The sequence below is a fragment of the Micropterus dolomieu genome, linkage group LG08 (assembly GCF_021292245.1).
Source record: "Micropterus dolomieu isolate WLL.071019.BEF.003 ecotype Adirondacks linkage group LG08, ASM2129224v1, whole genome shotgun sequence".
In the NCBI taxonomy this organism is placed as follows: Eukaryota; Metazoa; Chordata; class Actinopteri; order Centrarchiformes; family Centrarchidae; genus Micropterus; species Micropterus dolomieu.
Genome location: NC_060157.1, coordinates 1013381 through 1013906, shown reverse-complemented (window position 1 = coordinate 1013906; position 526 = coordinate 1013381). Strand labels below are relative to the sequence as shown.

Here is a 526-nt window from a genome sequence, read left to right as displayed (position 1 = left end):
CACTCGCTCACTGCAGCACAGTTACCGCAGGAACACTCGCTCACTGCAGCACAGTTACCGCAGGAACACTCGCTCACTGCAGCACAGTTACCGCAGGAACACTCGCTCACTGCAGTACAGTTACCGCAGAAACACTCGCTCACTGCAGTACAGTTACCGCAGGAACACTCGCTCACTGCAGCACAGTTACGGCAGAAACACTCGCTCACTGCAGCACAGTTACCGCAGAAACACTCGCTCACTGCAGTACAGTTACTGCCCTCACTCACTGCAGCACAGTTACTGCAGAAACCCTCACTCACTGCAGCACAGTTACTGCCCTCACTCACTGCAGCACAGTTACTGCAGAAACACTCGCTCACTGCAGCACAGTTACTGCACTCGCTCACTGCAGCACAGTTACTGCAGAAACACTCGCTCACTGCAGCACAGTTACCGCAGAAACACTCGCTCACTGCAGCACAGTTACCGCAGAAACACTCGCTCACTGCAGTACAGTTACCGCAGAAACACTCGCTCACTGCAG

At 54.4% G+C, this 526-nt stretch overlaps 1 protein-coding gene across 1 annotated transcript in view; it reads left to right on the top strand.

Moving 5' to 3' along the window:
* The window catches only part of plxnb3 (plexin B3), a 47009-nt gene that overhangs the window by 40931 nt on the left and 5552 nt on the right, over positions 1–526 (top strand). The window lies entirely within an intron of this gene.